The sequence below is a fragment of the Peromyscus maniculatus genome, chromosome 18, assembly GCF_049852395.1.
Source record: "Peromyscus maniculatus bairdii isolate BWxNUB_F1_BW_parent chromosome 18, HU_Pman_BW_mat_3.1, whole genome shotgun sequence".
NCBI lineage: Eukaryota > Metazoa > Chordata > Mammalia > Rodentia > Cricetidae > Peromyscus > Peromyscus maniculatus.
Genome location: NC_134869.1, coordinates 41,402,567 through 41,425,874, shown reverse-complemented (window position 1 = coordinate 41,425,874; position 23,308 = coordinate 41,402,567). Strand labels below are relative to the sequence as shown.

The 23,308-nt window shown below is 43.7% G+C and overlaps 1 long non-coding RNA gene across 1 annotated transcript in view; it reads left to right on the top strand.

Moving 5' to 3' along the window:
- The window catches only part of LOC143269166 (uncharacterized), a 280,184-nt gene that overhangs the window by 107,397 nt on the left and 149,479 nt on the right, over positions 1-23,308 (top strand). The gene's annotated exons all lie outside the window — the stretch shown is intronic.

Here is a 23,308-nt window from a genome sequence, read left to right as displayed (position 1 = left end):
TGTTACAATACAATTCTCTACAGTAGGGCAAGACCAGTGAGAGGGTCTGGGGTTCTAACCATTCCCCAATATGATGGAGACTTCTAGAATTTCCTGGAAGGAATCAGAATGTCTCCTTAGGTATCATTGTATCCTCTGTTCATCTTTCAATCCAGTCCATGAGGACCAGGAAGCGGAATCATGAGGGATCATCTACAAAGTGCACACCACACCCAGAAAGGTCAGGGCTTTCCAGATGAAAAACACTGCCTTCGGTGCCTTTTTTTTTTTTTTTTAAACCTTTCTGAAGTGACACTCCTTCCCTCAGATGCACACCATCTCCTCCTTGGAGCCGAACAGGATCCTGCTGTAGTATTGCTGTAGAGTTAATATACCAGAGAATAAAAGGACTCGGGGTAGGGAAGGGAGTCTGAATCTGTGTGTGAGCCAGAGCCTCCCTGATGTGTGAATTTATTAAAATATATACCCCGCTTCTGAACTTGAGTTTCATCTCTAAAAAGTAAGGATGATGAAGCCTCCCACACGCAGTTACTGTAAGGATGAACTTGACTGAGGCACTGAGTGGCTAACACTGGGCCTGGAGAGAAGGCTCAGCAGTTCCGTGCCCTAGAGAACCTGTGTTTTCTTCCCAGCACCCACATAGCGTCTTGGCTCACAACATTCTGTAACTCTAGTTCCAGGAAATCCGACACATTCCTCTGGCCTCTGAAAACACCAGACGCGCACATGACGTACACGCAGTCCCAAACACCCAGACACATAAAAAGCATATTTTGTAACATTGTAAAAGAGTGGTCAATGTAATATCATTCCATAATAAATACATAATGCCCCTCTAAACTCATTAGCATAGTATTACCACTTCATTTCTTCACATGCTTAAAAAAAAGTTATTGTATTCTTCCTGCCTCCCGGGGGTCTTGTCGTGCAGCCCAGGCTAGCCCTCAACTACAAAAAATTCTCCTGCCAATCTGGAGTGCTGGATGATAGGTGTGAGTCACCACACCCAGATTTCTGTAACATTTTTCATCCAATTATTCCTACATCAAAACCTAGTGGTTTAAGGTGACTCCCTCTTCGGGAGCCCATACCCACACGCGGGTTTTCCGTGACTCTTTTTGGGAAGCCACATCCATCCACAGATGTCATATTTTTCTGTCATCCCACGTGTAAGCCAGGCTTACAATGTCTTTATGAAAGTCCAACTCTGCTTCATTAAAAACAAAAAGCCTATTAAATGGAAACACTTGAGCATCCCTTTCAAGACTGCCCTGGACGTTATCATTACCTTCTCACGTACCTGTCTCTATCCCGAGTCTTCCCTGTATTTATCCCATGACTCATCCTACAGCTCCACCAAGCAAGCCCTTCTGCGAACCTCACCTGGAATCTCTCATATCACTCGGCCTTCGCCACTGGCTTTCTCCTTAAGGTGGCCACTGAAACCTTAACCGGACTGATGGTTAAAATTCTTCTTTCTTCTAGAATTCCCCTTGTCTACTCCAGTCAGAAGCAGTCCCTTCCTGGCATGGGTTTCCAGAAAGGTTAGTGTAGTAACTGATGATCCTTTATTTTGTAAGATGGGGTGTAACACAAAGTGCTAAATGGTCTTATTAATTAAAAAAAAAAAAAAAGCCTGGAGCCAGATATTGGGGTTAAAACTGAGAGATCAGAAAAGCAGAAAGAAGCTAGCCACGTTCTCACCACTTGGAGATCCTGAGCCACAAAGAGCTACTTCCTGTATACCCACACCTATATGCCTTTCTGTTCTGCTATCTCACTTCCTCTCTCTGCCCAACTATATCACTTCCTCTTCCTGCCCAGCTCTGTCACTTCCTGTCTGTCTGTACAGACCTCCAGACCTTTATGGTTAGTGCTGGGATTAAAGGTATGTACCACCATGCCTGGCTCTGTTCCCAGTGTGGCCTTGAATTCACAGAGATCTGGATGGATCTCTGCTTCTCGAGTGATAGGATTAAAGGCATGTGCTACCATTGCCTGACCTCTGTGTTTTTACAATAGTGGCTGGCTTTTTCCTCTGATCCTCAAATAAACTTTATTAGGGTGCACAATATATTGAGGATACAATACATCACCACAATGGGGTTTCATGATGTTGCCTCAAATTCCTGGGTTCAAGCAATGCACCTGCTTCTCAGATTGGGACTATTGCCATGTACCAGTGGATAAATTTTTAAAACAATAAGTACTTCATCACATGTTAGTGCTACCTTTGCATCTAGACTCCAGACTCTCAGAGGACAAAAGCCACCTTTATGTGTCCTTTCTTCCATGGCTCCTAACACCTTACCTGGTCAATGAGAGAGATGTCAATGGAGTGAGTAAAAGGCTAAACTGCACACAGGAAAATGCACTGCAGCATGCACAGTAGAAACCCCTCCAGACAATACCAGGCGTCCATTTGGTGTGGTTTGGAACTGAACCCCCGGATGAGGGCTCCTTCCATATTGTCGAGCAAGAGGAGCTGGATTCAAACCCAACTCTCTGCCCTGCTGTTTCCTTGTTTGATTCTGGAGAAATGAGTCTCACTCATCCCCTGCTCTGGGCTGTCTTAAGAAGTGCATCATTCAGGTGGCCTTACCCTTTAGCTGTTAGGACATTTCGGAGGGTTTCCTGTTGTGTTGGGCAATAGTTGTTCATTTTCACTGTTGTGAAATATCCCATTATATACATATCCTAAATGTATGTATTTCTTATGTTACTGATGGACATTTAAATTTCCAGGAAGGGGAGGACTATTATTAATAATGCTATGAATGTTTTTGTACACATCTCTTGTTAGAAGGATGCTGTGGCCAGTTCCGCCTGGTGCTGACTGGTTTGGATGTAGGACTGGTGGATGAGTCTGAGTGCTTCCAGATTTCAGTGTTTTCAACTTCCCAGGTATGCCAGCATGATGATAGTTATTGTTCTTGAAAAATCTCTTCAGTATTTAAGAATTCCTAGCTTTTTCTAAATCAGATGTTTATAAAAAGGTCTCATTTTGTATGCTTCATCGCTAGTGATGTGAATCCCTTTTCTTAGGTTTGTTTGTTTGTTTGTTTGTTTGTTTTTCAAGGCAGGGTTTCTCTGTGTAGCTTTGCGCCTGTCCTGGAACTCACTCTGTAGCCCAGGCTGGCCTTGAACTCACAGAGATCTGCCTGGCTCTGCCTCCCGAGTGCTGGGATTAAAGGCGTGCGCCACCACCGCCTGGCATTTCTTAGGATTATTGATTATGAGTTTCACATAAATATTCATAGCATTGGCTGATTCCTCAGTTGGCTCTTTTGGTCTCCTCCAGCCCTCCCTGAGCTGGAGAGCAAATCCGGGCCTTGGTGCATCCCAGGCAAGTATTCCACCACTGAGCTATAGCCCAACCCCTTTATTTCCTTTTGACACAAAGCAGTGCTCTACATATTCTGGAAATAACATTTGGTTAATTATATGGATTTTCTTGACAAATATTTTTTGAGCATTTACCATTCTCAGAAGATACAATAATGAAGTAAATAAAGTAAAGAAAAATTGCAATTCATGAAGCATTTTACATTCTAGTGTAGGCATGGAAAGAATAAGCAACATTTATTATATATTAAATTTATTTATTTTTTAATAGATATTATATTTATTATATATTAATTAATTTATTATTTATTTTATATGCCCTGTGATAAATGCTATAAAGGGGAAAAGTAGAGATGAAGGATAGTGAGTCTGAGGCCATTTAAAATAGTGTCCAGGAAGGCCTCACTCTCAAGAAGACTGTAAGTAAAAACCCTTAAGGTTAGAAAGCAGGCCAAAGAGATATGTGATAGAAGAGCATGCTCGGGGCCAGGGGGCCGCAGGTGGATCAGGAATCCAACCTGGGCTCAAGAGAAGAGAAGAGGAGAGGAGAGGAGAGGAGAGAGAGGGAGAGAAAGAGAACCAATAAACAAAACAATGGCAACAAAGAAGATCTTAGGTAGACAGATTACAAACTAACAAACCCAGAGGCCTTAAAGGGACGGCATAAATGGCATGTGTAAGGAATAACGAGGATGCCACTTCGCCTAAGCTGAGTGGGGATGCTGTGAGTTATAACCAATGAGATCCGAGCAGTAAGGTGAGCCGTGCCATGCATGCAGAGTGAAAAGAATCCTGGGAAGTAAGCCATGACAATGGCCTGCCTTTTCCTTCTCGGTGTGGTGAAGTGAGAAGCTATTTGAAGAAAGGAAAGTTTGAGCAAATGAGAGGTACAATATCACTGCTTTTTAAAAAGCCCACTTAGGAGGGCCAAACAGGAGTAAGTGCTGTGGCTTTCAGAAGGACCCAGGTGAAGATGATGGTGGCTTGAACTAGGTGATAGTGATGGGGTGGTGACTCGTGATTAAAGGGAGTTAAAAGGTAACCCGTTATCTATGACCCACCTGAAGTTGAGTAGCATTCATTGGGGGAGTTGTTGGTTAACCCTTGTTCTCCTTCTCTAGAGAAACTTTCTCAAGAAGTACTAAAGAACTCAGGCTAAGATGGACAGAGCAAAGCTGGTGAGGACTGGTGTGTCACTCGGCGTACAGGCAAAGGTGGTCATGGCTTGGGCCATCAAAGTCGTGGAGTTTTTAGAGCCTGAATTTTTTTTTTTTTTTAATAGAAGCCACAAGATTCATTGATGAGCGGGTGGTGGTGGTGGTGGCGGCGGCGGCGGCGGCGGCGGCGGCGGCGGCGGCGGCGGCGGCGGCGGCGCACGCCTTTAATCCCAGCACTCGGGAGGCAGAGCCAAGAGGATCTCTGTGAGTTCGAGGCCAGCCTGGGCTACCAAGTGAGTTCCAGGAAAGGCACAAAGCTACACGGAGAAACCCTGTCTTGAAAAACAAAAAACAAAGAAAAGAAAAAAAAGATTTATTGATTGATGAGTCGATGTGGACTATTAGCAAAATTAAGAAATCAGGATGACTGTAGGGTTTTGTTGTTGTTGCTTCTGGTCTTAGAATGTTGATGTTTCCACGAGTGGATAGTGGAAAGACTCAAAGAAGACCACAGTTGATACAAAGAGTACATGCTCACATTTAGATCTACTGAATTTGATGAGCCTTTAGATGTCGAATACTGATGTCAAATTGGCAGCTGTCTATATGAGCTTGGAATTCAGGGCGATTTAAAGGCAGTTTCATAAATGGTGGTGCACACCTGTAATCCCCGCCCTTGGGAAGAAGAGGCAGGAAGATCAGAAGTTGACTTGACTATAATTGTGAGTTTGAGGCTAGCCTTGGGTACATGAGATCCTGTCTCTAAATAAATAAATAAGAGTTTTGTTAATCAGTATTGTTAAGGAAACGAACAACCCAAATCTCAGTGGATTATACCTGTTAGCATTTATTTCTTGCTATTGTTACACACGGTGGATTACAGGTTTTCTCTAGCCTATGGGCCAGCTGTAGGCCTGATTCAAGTGCCTTCTAGCTTTGGGTTTATTTAGAAGTCAACAGCCACAGGACTAGCCCAGCCCTGCAACGGGGCCAGGCTGCATATTCTGCTTAGAAGAGAGATTTTTGAGGCAAATCCAGAGGGTAGATATATAATCTTTGTACAAGAGGGGGAGTGAATGCTTATAAATCATAATTTAAGCTACTATAGTGAATACAGTAAACATTAAAGAGAAGAAATTCGAAGACTGAGCTCTTCCAGTGTTCAGAGGCCATGGGGTTATGGAAAAGCCAACAAAAGAGACAGAGAGGGAGCAGATTATATGACAAAGGAAACAGTAGAAGTTAAGAAAGAAAACATCTCTCCAGAAGGCAGAATCAAACAGGTCATGTGCTGCGAATAGATCAAGCAAGATGAGAACTAACATCACTCGAGAAATTCAGCAATGTCAGAGTCTTTGGTGACTTTGACAAGAAAATGATGAGGTGCTGTGGGCATTAGGAGAAGGGATTGGGTTTTAAATGCCCTTTTCCAAACTCATGATGAAATATAATCTCCATTTGAACAATATTAAATACTAACGCTTTTACAGATATTAAGATTACCGATATTATCTTTAAGAGCTGATTGGGCCATGAGGGCTGTGCCGCTCATCAGTGAACTAAAGAAGCACTTACAAAAAATGGGTTCCTTACAAAAGGACAAGGCTGATTCCCTTTGCCTGTTCTTCTCCTTCCCTTTGCTCATTTGCCATGGGACAAGAAGGTGCTTACTAGATGCTGTCCCCCCAATGTGAGCCGAAATGTGTCTACACATTATAAATAAAGTCTGTGGCTTTCTGTTACAATAATCCAAAATGGACTGAGGGAGGGGATAAGGACCTGATTGACATGGACTGAAGACAGAGCAGGAAGAGAAAGGTAAAGAACAGTGACTATAGGCAGGCTGTTCTTCCACGACATTTTTCTAGGAGAAAGTCGAGAATGGATGAATGGTGGGATGGAAAAGTCAGGGCCATAGCAGGAATTGAATGAAGGCAGGAGATATGGAAGTAGGGTTTTATGATAATACAAAAATCCCAGCAGAGAGAGGAAAACTGATGATACTGAAACAAAGAAAGAATGTTTCCCTTCTAGGATGGAACTCAGGGCCCTAACACGTGCTAAGCAAGTGCTTGGCTACTGAGCTGTCTGCATCTGTACCCGAGGAGAGAATTGTTAGGTCCCTGAATAGACTAGAAGTTATGAGGTCCAGTATGTAGGAGATGACTGGTTTTCATTAAGAACATAATCCAAAACAAGGTGTTATGAGGCATGTCTGCAGTCTCAGCCCTTCAGAGGTGGAGGCAAAGAGGATCAGAAGTTTAAAGTCATCTTCAATTACATAATGAGTTCGAAGTCAGCCTGGACTATATGGAGTGCTGTCTCAAACCAAAACAAACCAACCCAGAACAAAAAACCATCCACACTAACAGGTAAGAATGCAGAACAAGCTGGGTGGTGGTGGTGGTGGTGTTCATTTTTAATCTCAGCGCTCTGGAGGCATAGGTGGATCTCTATGAGTTCGAGGCCAGCCTGGTCTATAGAGCTAGTTCCAGGAGTCAGGACTACACAGAGAAACCCTGTCTCCAAAAAAAAAAAAAAAATGCAGAACAAGGGGCTGGTGAGATGGATCAGCAGTTAGGAGCACTGGCTGCTCTTCCAGAGGACCCAGGTTTGATTCCCAGCACTCACATGGCAGGGGACCTGACACCCTCACACAGACATACGTGCAAGCAAAACACCAATAAAATAAAATGAATGATTTTTTAAAAAAAAAAAAAGATTGCAGAACAAACAGACTTGTAGGTGAAGAGAGATGATATTGGAAGCATGTGCTAAGTCTTGTCTGGTGGGTTTTATTAATATTATTCACTAGAAATAAAATAAAAGGGTTTGGTTGTGAGAATAAGAAGGAATTTTAAGAGCTAGGAGAAAGTGTGCCTGGTCTAACAGAGTGAGAACATAAATGGACCAGGAAACAACCATGACTGGTGCTAGCACTAAGAGGCGCTTGTGGCGAGGGACCATTGTGTATGTGCATGTGTGTGGTTCCTTCCAACAACATTCACCTGAAGAGGTGTAGGTGTAGAGCCGAGTGGAGGACTGGATTTAAGCTAGTAACAAGTTTTTAGAAAGTAAAAATTTTTTTAAATCTAAATTTTTTTTACCCTTCCCCCCAAAAATCTAAATATTTTTATATTTAATTTACTGTGTATGTGCATGCCACGGACATGTATGGAGATCTGAGGACAATTTTATAGGAGTTGATTCTGTCCTTCCACCCTGTTGACTCAGGTTGCTAGGCTTGGCCTTAACTTGCTGAGCCAGCTTCCGGCCTGTTCCCCCAACAGACTTCTTGAGCTAAGGGCTGGGCATGTAGCTCAGTCGGTAGAGCACATGCCTAGCACTCAGGGGACCCTAGATTCCACCCCAGCTCTGCACAAAACTGGGTGTGCCGGTGCACGCCTGTCATCTCAGCACTTAAGAGGAGTCGGAGGGTAGAAGATCAGAAATGTAAGGCCTTCCTTGGCTACACAGTCAGACTGGGGCCTGCTTAGGCTACAGGAGACCTTGTCTCAAAGACAAAACGAAACAAATAACCCAGAGTGCTCGACCTTAAACCACCCACGTGAATGTATGCTGTTCATTCTTGGTGTAGTCTGGCTTTTCCAAACCATGGTTTGCCCATCAACAGGATGTCCAAACAGCCTTTAGACTCGTTTCTGTGTGTGTCTGTGTGTGTGTGTGTGTGTGTGTGTGTGTGTGTGTGTGTGTGTGTGTTTGTCTTGGCTTAGTTTCTTCCTTTATTTCCTGGGTTCTGCCTGCCTTATCTAGCTGTTTTATGGCTACCTGCATTCTGACTTGAGCTACTAATCCCAAAGCAGTTCTTAGGGTAACATTTCAAAATTCCTGCTCTAGGAGAATGTTGGAGACGTCGCTCATCCAGTCACCACTCCAATGGCCAACTCTGCTCAGTTATTATCTGCTGTGTTCTTGTGTGTCCACCTCCTCCAGACAGCAGCCCCATAAGTCATGGTCTCTGGAGGGACCAGTTTTCTTTGACTCCCGGCATAAGATGAGGTGCTTTAGAGGACCATCTACTGGACATTCTATGTTTTCATTTTTAAGCATTCAAATCTTTCACTGACCTGGGGTCAATTCTGATGTAATTTGAATCTTTTTATTTCCAAATATTTCACTACTTGTCCTCATATAGTTTATCAAATTATTTGAATGCTAATTTTCACCACCACCACCACCACCACCACCACCACCACCACCACCACCACCACCACCACCACCTCTCAAACAGCCTTCAAATCTACCTTATTCTTTACATCCCATTGTTAATGCCCTAGCTTAGGTCACTTCCTGCCAAGCCCCATCTAGATGACAGCCACAGCCTCTGACTCTTGGTGTTTGGTCCCTTACACACGGCTCAGACAGAATGACTTTTGTAGAACATAAAACTGATGATGTTGCTTCCACATACAACCTTTCAGCACTCATCCAGTTTTCTAAATATGAAGGGCTGAATGGCGTTAGCTTATTTATCTAGACTTATTCAGATTTGCAAGTGTGTGTGTGTGTGACTACCCCTCATGGCCTGTCCTAAGGGCTTTTTTTTTTTTTTTTTTTTTTTAGCATTCAGAACATTCCATGGTATGCCTTACTTTCCGACATCTGCTCTACTTTACCTCTGACCTACCTCCTTGTATTTTGGATGACCAAGTGTTTTGGATGACCAAGTCATTCACCCTTCAGATTTCACTAGCACAGCATGTCCTTAAAAGGGTATTTTGTGGGGGCTGGAGAGACGGCTCAGGTGTTAAGAGCACTGGCTGTTCTTCCAGAGGTCCCGAGTTCAATTCCCAGCAACCATGCAGGCAGAACACTGTATACGTAATGATGATCTTCCTTGAGCCTAGAGAGTAGGAACTTCTCCTGTGCATACTCTACTGCCATACTTTCCCACCACAGCTCTAATTATGCAGAGTGGCAATATCTTATTCACATCTCTTCTAGATTGTAAACCACGGGAGAACCCAGCACGGAGGCTGCCTGGGTTCATTTTATCTGTCGGTGACACAGCCTAGCCTCACCCAGGAGCGGGGCCTCAATCGATGAGTCGCCTACATGAAACTGACCTGTGGGCATGCCTGGAGGGGATTATCTTGATGGTTCATTGATGTAGGGGAGCAAAGCCAACTGTGGGTGGTCTCCAGGCAGGGAGTTCTGGGTTGTGTAATGAGGCCAGCTGACGGTGAGTGTGCGTGAGTCATCGAACGGCATGCCTCCACGGTGTCTGCTGTATTTCTTGCTGGGAGCGAGTTGCCTGCCTGGCTAGAAGGAATGCTTCATGGGATAGTAAGCATGCCTGCCTTCGAGTTCCTGCTTGAGTTTCTGATCTCGTTTCCCTTAGCAGTAGACCATGACCTAGAAGTATAAGCTAAATAAACTCTCCACCCCCCTGCTGTGTGGCTTTTGGTGAGAGTGTTTTCTCATAGCACCTAGAACAGTGGCCCACATCTGTAATCCTAGCACTTGGGAGACAGAGACAGAGAGAGATCAATAGTTCAAGGCCACCCTTACCTTGGGGAGTTTGAGCCTACCCTGGACTATGAGAGACATTGTCTTAAAAATACATTACTTTTTTTTTAAGGTAGGAAAGATGGCTCAAGCCTGGTGACCCGAGTTTGGTCCCTAGGACCCACATGGTAGAGGAGGGAACTGACTTTGGCAAGTTGTACACCACAACACTCACATAACTCCCCTGTACCTCACCACTACCACGCCGCCACAGAAGAGAAATGTCGTAAAAATCAACAACAATGAAAACCTTGTAAAACAGAATTTTATGTTCTACCCCATAATCCCTAGGACCTAACACATAGTAAGTTTGTTTGTTGGTTTGTTTTCTCTCCAGTGTTGGAGACTGACCAGGGTTGGTCTCTCAAGTAGCAGGCAAATGTTCTTTCCTCATCCACACATAGTAAATTTATGTCAATATTTTCATATTCTTTTTTTTTTCCCCATTGGCGGCGTATATTCTGTGGCTGTGTTTTGAATTCACCAAAAACGTATCAACTACAAGGATTATAGTAGACAGTAAACGTAGAATGGCAAAATCATTTCAACTTCCGGGATGGAGACATACAGTAAACACAACAGTTGTATGGAAACAGTTGGAGTGTGTGTGAGAGAGAATTGTGTTGACTGGGATGGCCTGCGCTTGATCTGGACTCCGATACTAAAAAGGGAGAATAGGATCCTGCATTACATGCTGTGGTGTACTCACACCAGCCCTCACAGACATCACATCACACACAACAATAACAATGCATACGTGAAAATGTAAAGAGAAAGAAAATCTTAGGCTCACTCGGACGGCTTCAGTTTTAATCTGCTGCTGGAGGACTCATCTCAGATTTCCCAGACACTCTTAGTTTTTCTTTTGACACACAACCCGACAAAATATAAAATGCTAAGCACATGTTGTATAACTGGGCTATACCTAAGGCTCTAAATGTTTTGTTTAAAATTAAGTTTTATATGGTTAAACATGTTGATATGCTTCTTTATGATTTTCATACGATTTTAGGCTTCCTGCACGTGGCTGCCCTGCGGATCCCACTTCCTTATCCACAGGTCGGATAGTCATTATATTTTATTTTTGTTAAAGAGTTTTAAAAAGTTATACTTTTAGCTGGGCGGTGGTGGTGCACGCCTTTAATCCCAGCACTCGGGAGGCAGAGGCAGGCGGATCTCTGTGAGTTCGAGGCCAGCCTGGGCTACCAAGTGAGTTCCAGGAAAGGCACACAAAAAAAAAAAAAAAAAAAAAAAAGTTATACTTTTAACTCCATCCATCTGGAACTTACTTTGCTTTACTTTTAGCCAATGGGCAGATATTTCTAATACATTAGGAATATTATTCTAATGCCTTCCCTAATTACTACAACTTTCTATTTCCCATCTAAATCTGTCTTATTTTGACTTTGTAGATGTTGAAATATTACATTTTTGGTAGTTAAATCTATTAACCATTAGCCATTTATCCTTGCTTTTCAGCCTAGAAAGGCCTCACTATTTAGAGATTTAATATACACGTATACTTTCTTTTTTTCTCCTTTGCTCCTCTTCCTCCTCTTTGGCTTCTCTTACGGTTTGCATCAAGGCAGCTTTTGGTATACAGAACCACTAAGCTTGTCTAAATTTGTTTCAGCCTCCTGGGGGCTTACAGAGCAAGAAAACCATGGGATCGGGATTGGGTGCGTTTCTTTATATCACGACCCTCTTTCCTTCCTTCATAAAACAACAGCAACAACAGCAGCAGCAGTTCAATGTCGAGTTTCCCAATACATAGTCATGTGTCTGGCAGTTAATAAACTGTTGAAGTGAAGGGTTATCTTTAGATATTTGGTGTATAAATTTAGCCATTTCTACTGAGAGAATGAAAAACAAAACAAAAAACAACAACAACAAAAAACTCAACCCGGCTCGGTTCTGAGGAGGTACTGCTTGTGCTCCTTACACCTTGGGGTTCTGTTGACGTCACTTCCCTTGAAGTCAGTGGGGTTCTGCGCAGGATGACTGCTCCAACAGCACCCCAGCCTCCATCCATACATGAAGGTGCGAACTACCATTCCGATAGACCATTCGCAGTGTGTGTGGTGGGGGAAGCATTGGTTTAATACGCTTGGTGGCTGCCCTGCAGATCCCACTGTCTGTGAGAGCTTTGTTGGACCGGAGCAAACAAGACCGTTTTGAATCTTGACATACAAGGGTTCTTTCAGCAGAGCTTCCCGTTATGAGGGGAGACACAGTGCTGGGCAGACATCGCCCGTTCTGAGCCAGCACACTGAGGGCATTTCTCTCACAGCCTCTCCATCTGTAAAGAGTCTGTTTTCAAGTCCCCAAAGTGATTTTCCTATAGATTGGAGGGATGTATAAATATTTTATGTGTTTATGCTCACGCAGAATGGAGAGCAAACTGCCATCGTATAAAAGTAGCCAGGCCTTTCCGATACGGAAAGAGAATTCTTTGCAAATTTTACTTGTAAAGAGGGTACTTAGTGAAGAGCAGAGTGTGTCATAGAAACAATGGGAGAAGCATTTATATGAAGACTGTATTGGAAACAGAATGGGATACAGTTGCTTTCAGCTTCAGGGGTACTGTTTTGTCCATCAGTCTACAGGATTCGCCTCCATCACCCATCCCAAGGTCCACTTCGGTTCGTTAGAGCCTAAATCAAATGATGATTTTGGGCTCTTAATCCTATGAACACTAGAATGAAGAAGAGGTCAAAAAGAGGTGGATCAGGGATCTTCCCACACCTATCCTATCCACTCGCTTTATAATGGTGTTTTCTTCCTGACTCCCTTCACACCATTTTGCTCTGTTTCCAGGTTTTTGCTTAGACTGTAGCACACACTCAACTTTAAAAGGCTTCTCTTGAAAGCCTGTCTGCAGGGCGCTACGCCAGCACGCGGTCAATTTTCGTTTTGGATACCATTGGAGTAGAGGAGACATTTTCAACTTAACATTTGAAATTCCTTTTTTCAGAAAACCTGTGTCCAGAATTACATTACAGACAGTATTTACATCTTTGAAACTGGATGAGATAACCAACGGAGGAAATATAGATGAAGAAGAGAAAGGATGGAGTTCTGGGTATTTCAAATATAAGAGATTGAGGGGAAATATGAGAACAACCTATCTTGGAGACCTTGACACAGCAGTCCATAAGGACTGACATCACTTTTTGAAATAACAGTCACATGGAAGGCCAGGTATGGTGAAGCCTGTCTGTAATCCCACGTTTTGGGAGACTGAGGCAGGGGTTTCCTAGTTGTGATTTGAACTCTCTTACAGCCATACTTAAAAAACAAAATTCTGGGGTTGGGGATTTAGCTCAGTGGTTGAGCGCTTGCCTAGTAAGCACAAGGCCCTGGTTTCGATCCTCAGCTCCAGGAAAAAAAAATTCTGGAATCCTTTGATGTTTCCATATTTCCTATACTTCTTATAAATCCTTTAAAATATTAAGTTCCATCTGAGAGTTGGTCTTCAGATCATGAATGATGGGAGCGGTCTCCTCAAATGAATGACTCTGTTACTCAGTCTGCATTTATCACAAGATGCGTGGCAGCCTTACAGCTCATTTCTGTGAGCCCACAACTCATCTCCCTAGCTGGCGTTTTTATTCTCCTCTGGAGCTTGGAGTTCTTGGTGTTCTCTGTAACGTCCTGTGCCTCGTGCACAAGAAGCACGCAATAAACATTTGCAGTGGGTTAGATCCAGGGATATTTCAAATTAAACATCTTTCAAATCGGGAATCACTTTGGATTTCTACATATGTATGTATCTTTTTAAGAGCATTGAACTTTCTCTTGTAGGAGTAATAAAAGTTCAGCCGTTAATTTACTATGGGAGAAACATTTTAAGTGTATGTAGCTAGGAGTTATTGCTTAATTCTCCGTTCTTCCTTCTCCAAAGGTCGTTGGAGAGAACATTGGTCAGAGAGCATTCTCTTGCTTTCTCCTGGAACACTCTATTCCTTCTCCCCAGTATCATCTCCACGTGTGCTCTATTTTTGTAGGTGAGATGCTCTGCCTGTGAAATCCACTTTGCACGTGCGTTTCTGCTGTTTCAGAGAACGACTCAAGACTCTGCGCTTGGAGTCATTCTACATCCTTGGCATCTCTCCACGGCCACAGTTCAGAACGGTCCTGGGCTGCTGGGTTCCTCACCCTCATACACTCTGCGGAGACTAGAAAAGGATTCTATTATACTGCCTTGTGATGGAAAATGAGACTTGCTCTACCAAGAAAGGAAAATGCTAAAATCTTAAAACAATTTTTGGGAGGTCCTGCTCTTCTAGGGCTTTAAGCACATAGGTTGTAAGCACATACATTGCCCGCATATTGGGTTTCGTTTGTAGGAATGTAAGAGATCTGATAAGGACCCAGTCTCAATACAATATAACAAACCATCTGCCATGGTCACATCTGGGGAGAGGAAGGAGCCAGGGAATTGGGGTTACTAGTAGTAAAGAGGTACTTTCATGTTTTACCCCCATCCTCATCATATACAACCCAAACATTGTCATTTATTTAAAAAAATGGCAATTATAAATGGAAATAAAATGGTTCACTGTTTCTTGTGCAGTCTACATTTAACACTGAAGGGCTTGGACAATGTTTGGTAAATGCTAACATGGTAGTCTTGAGGATAGCTGAAATCATTCTTTAAGTGGAGGGTATTGACTTTGCTTTCACTTCCATTCAATAGCATGGGCTGGATTACTGTCCATCTTAAGTTTCCTCATGCATGGGGTCTAGACAACACTAGCATCACTACATTCACTGAGCTCTTTGAGTGGACCTTTGGATGGATCCTCCTAGTGTCATTTTGTTAAACTCTCACAAAGACACAAGTTGAGCACGATTAGTTATCATTTCATAGTTCAAGAAACAGGGCCATGGGCTTGTAAGTTGGCTCAGTGGTAAGGGCGCTTGCTGCCAAGCCTGAGGGATCGGAGTTCTGTCCCTGAGGGTCCGTGTGCTGATGGAGGAGCACTAACTCTCTCAACTTGTCCTTTGACACGATGCATACCTCCAACAAACTAATAAATAAATGCGATTTAAAAATAAGAGAATCAGGCCCGAGAAGTTTGTCTCGCACAAGCTGGTCTCATGACTAGAAAGTATTGGGGCTAAACGGTCTCTCCCTGGCAGTCTATCTTCATATTCTGCATAAGAAGGAGGGAATGGAACTGGTCTGTGGTTTAAGATTTTGATTTTATTTCATCTTTGGCATATACACTTTTGTCTAATTGGGAGGTAACTAAACAGCCAGCATCTGGGGCTGGCTGATGTGTTGGTTGAAAATTACTATTATTATAAGGATGATTATTATAGTATTTAGTAATTATGCAGTGCTTTATACTTCAAAGACCTGTGCTTTATAATCCTTTATTAGCTATGTCTCAAAACATCTCTATGATATAAGGATGCATTTATCATGTGTATTTTGCAGGAGGAAAAGCTGAGGCCGAGTAAGATGGGCAACCATTTTTTAAAATAAAGTGAAAAATATTTATTATGTATGTGTTTGTGTGTGTGTGTGTGTGTGTGTGTGTGTGTGTGTGTGTGTGTGTGGCAGGAGGGTGTGTGTCTGTCAGAGGACAACCCACATACCATGTGGGTTCCAGTTATCAACCACAGGTCACTAGGCAAGCACGCATTCCCACTGAGTCATCTTGCTGGTCCCTGGGCCACCACTTTGATTAAAAATAATAATAATAATAATAATAGAGTAGGGGTGGAATGTAATCTCTTCATTCTTCACATTCATTTAAATAGCTCAGTCCTGGTAACAAGAGAGTCAATTAATTTAACTCCTTTAAAGAACAGAGTAAGTTCTAATACTTTTTCTTAATAGCTAATTAAAAATAAAATGTGAAATGTGATAAAAAAAAAATTGATGCCCACTCCCTTTGAGTTTATTTTTGAGGTTTTGCTACATTTGTGTCAAGGTGACATTTTTGCTCAAATGCACTCTTGCTGTCTCCCATTTTCCCACCCCAGCACGATCTGACTACAGATACAGCTTCCCGTATCAATCATGTATCGTGTTAGTTTGCATCCATCCCAAGTGAGAGAAAAAACTTTATTCACTACAGCCTGAGGACTCAGTGATAACTTTCGATAAAAAACAAACTTCACACAAGTATCCTTTGAGAAGTTCAGAAAAAATTCAGATGCCTGGCAGTTTGTGCACTTCAGAATGAAGATGATAAACGTGTCAGTATGTCGTGGGGAGCAGAGAGAAGATGAGAAGGATCTGGTGGGTTTACTACAGATTCCTCTAGAAGGCCTGGAGGAGAACGGCACGTTCTTCCATAAATCGAGTGCCTTTCAGGTGGGAGGCAGTCACGGCTACGTCACATGGGAAAGGTTCAATAAATGTTAGTTTAGTGGTTAGGACCGTGTCTCTGGAGACAGATTGTCTGTGTTCTAATCCTGGCTCTGTCTCCCGCTATCTACCTTAACCAGCTGTGTGGCTGGTTCTGTGGCTGTTTCTCTGTTCAGAACAAAGGGGCCAGAAAGATCAGCTCTCAACCTCACAGAGTTGCTTCCAAGTATCTGATACTGTCTTTTCTCTTCCCAAACAGTTGACGACTGGGATCTACAGCTCCTTTAAGTTGTTGGTGGTAGGTGATCTGGGCACGCAACTCAGTTGTTCCAGTATTTACCCAACATGCTTCTAAAGCCCTGCCTGCCATCCTTCCATCTCCAGCACCTTGTAAACTGGTGGCTCAGGGCATCCTCTGCTACATAGTGAATTCAAGGCCAGCCTGGGCTACTCATTTATTAAAACAACAACAAAACCCATTGGTGTTGACTATATAATTTGTTGTCTATACTTGTCTTTTGGGGAAATCTCATGATCTACTCTCCAAGAAAATACTTTTAAACTCTTTCAAAGCATGTTCAAATAAATAATTATGACGAGGTTCTATGCTCGTTTCTTTAAAATATCCATGTTCTCTTCTCCCCCAGTGGCCCCAGACTTAGTGTCGACAGTACAGATTTTACTTGGGAGGGAGAAGAACTCATTAACCTTGATGAAGAAGGTAGAGGCTTGTGAACCAAAGACAATGGTGCCTTGTGCCAGATGTTTGCCAGAGTATGTTAAATTTCAAGAGTTGCCAGGAAAAAAAATTTGAGACAGGGTGGGTCTCGAACCCCTGAACTTCCTGTCTCTCCTTCCCAAATTCTGAGATTATAGGCATGCACCAGCACTCTTGTGCTCTTAAAAAAAAAAATCCAAAAAACAAAACAAACAAACAAAAAAAACTTTAATGTGGTCCTGAGGAGTCAAACCCAGGGATTTAAAAAAAAAATTCATTTATTTAAATTTATTTTATGTGCATTGGTGTGTGAAAGTGTCAGACTCCCTGGAACTGGAGTTACAGACAGTTGTGAGCTGCCATGTGGGTACTGGGAATTGAACCCAGGTCCTCTGGAAGAGCAGTCAGGGCTCCTAACCACTGAGCCATCTCTCTAGACCCAAAGCCAGGGATTTGTATAGGTAAACACTCTACAAACTGAGCTACATCCCCAGTCTCAATTTTAAAGCTTTGGATTTATAAAGCTGGAGAGATGGCTCGGCCCGTATGGTTCTTTTGCTGAGCGTGGTGGTGGATGTCTTTTAATTCTAGCACTTGAGAGGCAGAGACAGGAAAGTTCTGTGAATTTGGGGCCAGCCTGGTCTACGCAGTCGCTCACAGTCCAGCCAGGCCAGCTAGGAAGACACGGTGAGACACTGTCTCAAAGACGAAACAAGAGGCAAGACAGGAGAGAGCTCTGTGGTTAGGAGCATGGGCTGCTCTTCCAGAGGATCCCTAGCGCTCACGGCAGCTCGTGATCATCAGGAACTCCAGTTTCAGGGGGCCTGATGCCTTCTTCTGGCCTTTGGACTGCATGCACATAGTGCACAGACATACATGGAGGCTAAACACTCATACACATAAAAACAAACAATTAAAAAAAAAACAAATTCACATCTGGGCACTGGTGGTGCACACCTTTAATCCCAGTACTTGGGAGGTAGAGGCTGGAGGATCTCTGAGTTCAAGGCTAGCCTGGTCTACAAAGAGAGTTCCAGGACAGAAAGGACTAAACGGAGAAACCTTGTCTTGAACCCCCGCATCCCCCCCAGAAAACAAACCAACTCACAAATAATAAAAACTACCACTACTACCACCAGTAACAATAAACAAGACCACATGCTACCCCCAAGTGTCCCTAGTATTAACAGTGGGTGGCTCACAATCAAAAGACACTTAAGTCCCTGACCTCCACAGAAAGCTGCCCTCACAAGTATATATACTTACCCGCAGACACACGCCTACACACGTAATTAAAAACAAAATAAATCTCGGGGCTGGAGAAAAGGCTTGATGGTTAGGAGCAAAGAATGCTCTTGGAGAGGATTTGGGTTCGATTCCCTGTACAGACATGGTGGCTCACAACCATGGATAAGTCCAGTTTCAGGGGATCCCGTTCCCCTCTTCTGACTTCTGTGGGCACAGACAAAGCATTCATATACATAAAATAAATCTAAAAACAAATCCAAAAAATGAAAAAAAAAACTTTACAAAAAAAAGAAGCAAGCTTTGTGTTTGTTTTTTTTTGGTACAAAACTATGGGACGAACACATTCTAGAGCCGATTTTCAAATCTTTATACATACACTTAAACACATATAGTGTACCCAGCGCTACTACTAAAGCAATACTTTCAAGCACTGTCCCAAAGAAGGGCTAAAAGTTGAGGAAGACAAGGTGTGCTCATGGTCACATTTAAAAAAAACTCTAGTCAGGCGAGAGTGACACTCCTCTGTGATCCCAACCCTTGGGAGGTGGAGGCCGGAGGATTCAGAACTAGAAGTTAGCCCGGAACTACTCAGCAAGCTCCTGTCTCAAAAGAAAACATTTGAACCGCTCTTGAGTTTGGGAAGATTTGACGGTATCGGAGAGGGCCGTGCAAAATGCCATGGTGAAGTGTGGAGCCTAAGCCTTAAGCTGGGTGGTAAAGGAGCAGGCCTGTGTTAAAACAAACAAGGCCCAGACAAAGAAGCTTATTATCTCAGGGCCTGGCAAAGGGTGAACACAGACGTGCACAGCTCTTTTTGTTTAACCAACTGCCTTAGTGGGTCTGGGGATCACCGCCCGCCGCTTAGCAGAGCCAGAGGCCTTGCAGAGTTCCTGGAGGCATGGGGTCTGTGTGACTGGTACCCCCTGGAGCAACATTCATGCTGTATGCTTTGTGAACAGTACCTCCTGGGATGGCGGAACCCGGCTATTAAGTCCGTAAAGATGGCCTGGAGTCTGGCCTGAGATAAAGATTAAGCACTAAATCCTCCCACATAATAAAATAACAGGAATTTTAAGTCTTCCTGGGGGGGGAGGTGGAGGCAGGAGGGTGGAGGAGTGCTTGGAATGGAAAGGGAAAAAAAATGGTTTAGATTAAAAGTGCTTTGGGGATGAGGGTGGGCTAGCATTTGGTAACGGAGCGGAATCTGTAAACCTTGTAAGAAATTCCTGTCATTTAAATGACACATTTGGCAGGGTGGCAGGGGATAAAACCCAGGGTCTTGGGCATGTTAAGCATACTGTCATTGAGCCATACCCCAGCTCCTTGATGTTTAGTCAGGGGCTCACGATATAGGTCAGGTTGTCTTCAAACTTGTAACTACTGCCTCCACTTGCTAAACACTGGATTACAAGCACATTTGTGAACTTCTGCTCCCTGTTCTCTGTGTAGTTTTAAAAACACACACAGAAGATCCTCTGTCGCCGGGAGGTGGTGGCATATGCCTTTAATCCCAGCACTTGGGAGGCAGAGGCAGGAGGATCTCTGTGAGTTCGAGGCCAGCCTAATCTACAGAGCAAGTTCCAGGAAAGCCGAGGCTGGTAGAGAAACCCTGTCTCAAAAAAACCTAACCCCAAACACCCAAAACAACAACAAAAAAGATCCTCTGTCACCTTCTCTATCCTTTAGGAGAGGAGACTCTGGCAAATGAATTTAAACAACTATTTTTGGGGGGTGGGGCACTCTTCTCTATGAACCAAGGGAAGAACCAGCAAAAACCTCAATGCCTAGGCTCACAAACGCCATGCGTGTCTAAACGCACAAGACCATAACTTGTTAGAGCCTTTTTTACTGTTTTTCTTCAAAGAGCTAAAAGCACTTTTATTTCCTCATTTATTTTGACATTCTACTGTGGGAAGGGCAGATTTACGATAACATTATTTATAGACGGAGAAATTGGAAATAGAGATGAAATCGCTTACTCAAGCCTGCATAGCTAGGGTGGTGGAGCCACTGGAATTTGGTTCTCCGGGCTCCAGCCACAAAACGGAAAGAGCATGCGCGTTGGAATTAGAGGGATCTTTGAGCAATCCTGTTTCGACCCCGTAACAAGAATGTGGCCTTAAGTCAATTACTTCACCTCAGTCTCAGCTAGTCTCATTTGTAAAAGTAAGACGGTAAAAACCCCACAGCACAGTGAAGATTAATTTAGAAAATGCAGGTAAAGCCTCGACACCGAACAGTCCTCAAGTAAGATTTGTCCGTTCCCCCCCCCCCGCCCCCCGCAACCCAGAATTATCTGGTTCAGTTTCAGTACAGATCAAAAAGAATCCTCCATTAAAACTCATTTTCCCCGACCTCATCTCTTGTCGAGAGAAAAAGAAGATGAATAAGAAATGTTCCAAAATGTCATTTAATTAATGGAAAGACTTTTTGGGGGCTGACTGGGAATGTAGTTCAGTGGCATTTGTTTCCAATGGGCTGAGAGACACACTTCAATCCTCATCACTACAAAACAAACACTAATCCTCTCCTCCCCACAACAAAACAATCCCATGCTGTAGATTTACCACAATTAAACAAAGAATACGTGAAAGGCAGGCTTCTAGAGCGCTGCAGTTTAACTGGAGAGCTTATCGGAATGCCCTGGTTGGGGAGGTGGGGTACTCCAAACAAAGATCGTCAGGTCTTATCCTAAAGTTACAGCTTTACGAGGTCTGGGGCGGGGCTTGGTAATTTGCATCTTTAACAAGTCCGCAGGTGATGCTGAGCTGCCAGACCCGCACACAACTCGAGAAGCGCTATCCTGGGTGAGTGAAAGGTTGGGGATGGGGCCAGCAATGCCTTTAACAGGCCCTCCAGGTGACGGCCATGCACTTTCACGATTAAGAACTGCTTGGCAAGGCGGTGAGAATACAGATTCACTTTTAAATCCAGGCTACAGTGCTTACCAGTTAGTTAGTTGAGAGTCTGTGATTGAGGATTCCTCCTCTCATTAGGTCTCTAGGCCTTGGGGCATGTGTGTGTGCCTGGGATTGGGGGTGGGGGTAGGGGTGGTAATGGCTAGAGACAACTTAAATTTTGTCCGTGCAGGCTCTGTTTTTTTTTTGTTGTTATTTATTTATTTATTTTTGTTTTCAAGACAGGGTTTCTCTGTGTAGCTTTGCGCCTTTCCTCGAACTCACAGAGATCTACCTGGCTCTGCCTCCCGAGTGCTGGGATTGAAGGTGTGCGCCATCCCCTCCCCTCCCCCCGGCTGTAGGCTCTGTTTTTTGCTTCACTCTACTAGGAAGCATGGAAGGATGCTTGAACTTGGGAATTATGGAAGTATTTACAAACATTTCTGCAATTACATAAAACACAAGGCAGTATTTTAAATACAGCACTTGTGATGGGATTGTTTGCATCTTAAGTTTGTAATAAGGGGTTTTCTTTTACCCTGTCTTTCTGTTTTAAGACTCCTCCCTGAAGTACTTAACAGACACTATGAATTCTTAGTCTCTCTCTCTCTCTCTCTCTCTCTCTCTCTCTCTCTCTCTCTCTCTCTCCCTCTCCCTTCCTCCCTCTCTCTCCCTCCCTCTCCCTCTCTCCCTCCCTCTCTCTCTCTCTCTCTCTCCCTGTCTCTCTGTCTCTCTGTCTCTGTCTCTCTCTCCTGGCTGGTTTTGGAACTCATTATAAAGCCTACACTGGTCCCACACTCTGCATCCCTGCCTCATCCTTTAGACTGCCTGAAAACAGACACAAGGTATCTCTTAGACTGCATGAAATACAGACACAAGGTATCTCTTAGACTGCTGGGAATACAGACACAAGGTATCTCTTAGACTGCTGGGAATACAGCCACAAGGTATCTCTTAGACTGCTGGGAATACAGACACAAGGTATCTCTTAGACTGCCGGGAATACAGACACAAGGTATCTCTTAGACTGCTGGGAATACAGACACAAGGTATCTCTTAGATTGCCGGGAATACAGACACAAGGTATCTCTTAGACTGCAAGGAATACAGACACAAGGTATCTCTTAGATTGCCGGGAATACAGACACAAAGTATCTCACTAGGCTTGAGCTCCTTTTCCTTTTTTTCTTTCCAGTGGGATCTAGCTTCAGACAGAAAACCTGCCTCCGCTATTTGATGCTTTTCTGATTTTTGTGGTCAAGGAAATCTTTTAAGATCGTCCTTCTTTCCCTCTCCTGGCGTCTGACTCTGTGGGTTCTCTCTCATACTGTCTTTGGTCAGAGCTTCAAAATCCCAGGTCTTCTCTAGTGTCGGTTACTGGTTAGGTGTAAGAATCCTGGACTTAGTCCTAGGTACTCTGAAATGTTTACCATGCATTAATTATTTTTAACTTCTACAAGCCAGAGATGAACACTACACACACACACACACACACACACACACACACACACACACACACGTTTAAAAAGGTTAACTAACTCTTCTACAATCCAGAGATGAACAACACACACAGAGTTTTAAAAGGTTGACTAACTCATCAAGGTGAAAAGTAAAATAACAGGATCCAGGCACTAAGATTCCAGAGCCCCTTATCTCGGCCTTCATTGAAGGTGCAAAGGATGACCGATACAGGGGAATCGAGTTTGGCTCCTGCCTTTGAATCATCTGAAAAGTCTTGTTTGGGGCAGATGAGAGTTCTACACATACCACAAACTAAAATAAAACCAAGAGCCAGCATCTGTGGTACAGCTTGGTGCCTGGCCGGTTTCCTTCTCTGTAAAGATGTAGAGAAGAGCGCCGGTTTCCCGGAGTCTGAAGGTTATTAAAATAGTTAAGGCGGCCGAGGGGCATTTAAACACACCATCTACCACGCCGTGAGCCTTCGATGAGTGTCCGCTGCCTTTTTAAGCGAGACAGAAACCAGCGGGGCTAACTGCGCGGGACAGTCGGCCAGCCGGGGCTCGGCTAAACCAGATTCTCCGAGCCTTCCATAGAATCAGGTGGCTGGAGGGGAACAATCCGAAGAGCA